Source organism: Sinocyclocheilus grahami, unplaced genomic scaffold (assembly GCF_001515645.1).
Source record: "Sinocyclocheilus grahami isolate Dianchi unplaced genomic scaffold, SAMN03320097.WGS_v1.1 scaffold352.1, whole genome shotgun sequence".
Lineage (NCBI taxonomy): Eukaryota > Metazoa > Chordata > Actinopteri > Cypriniformes > Cyprinidae > Sinocyclocheilus > Sinocyclocheilus grahami.
Genome location: NW_015505531.1, coordinates 79,231 through 79,747, shown reverse-complemented (window position 1 = coordinate 79,747; position 517 = coordinate 79,231).

Sequence of the window (517 nt, the reverse complement as noted above, 5' to 3'; positions counted from 1 at the left end):
CGGAGGGTTCTGCAGCCTCAGCCGCCACCTCTGGAGGACCTGGAGCGAGCACCGCCATCTCTGGAAGTTCTGTGGTAGTGTATGCAGCCCAAACACACCAAAAAGCGATTCCCATCATGGGAAGCACTTCAGACAGGGGAATCAGTTCAGGAACAGGAGGGCTAGAGTGAGTGGGTTTGGGGATACCAGCTGTGCATGCAGACACCAGCGGTGCATCCCTTACACTGGATACCAGACTGGAATACCGAAGGGCTGACATTGATAATCTGTGTGTAACAGACAGGACGTGACATGACTCTGGATGCTCAGCTGTAATGCGATGTGACTCTGGATGAATAGCTGAGACGTGACGTGACTCTGGACGAACAGTTGAAACGTGACATGACTCTGGAAGATCAGCTGATATGTGATGAGATTCTGGGAGATCAGCTGTGATGTGACGTGACTAGACGTACTGCTGAGATGTGACAAGACTCTGGACGAACAGCTAAGACGTGACGTGACTCTGGACGAACAG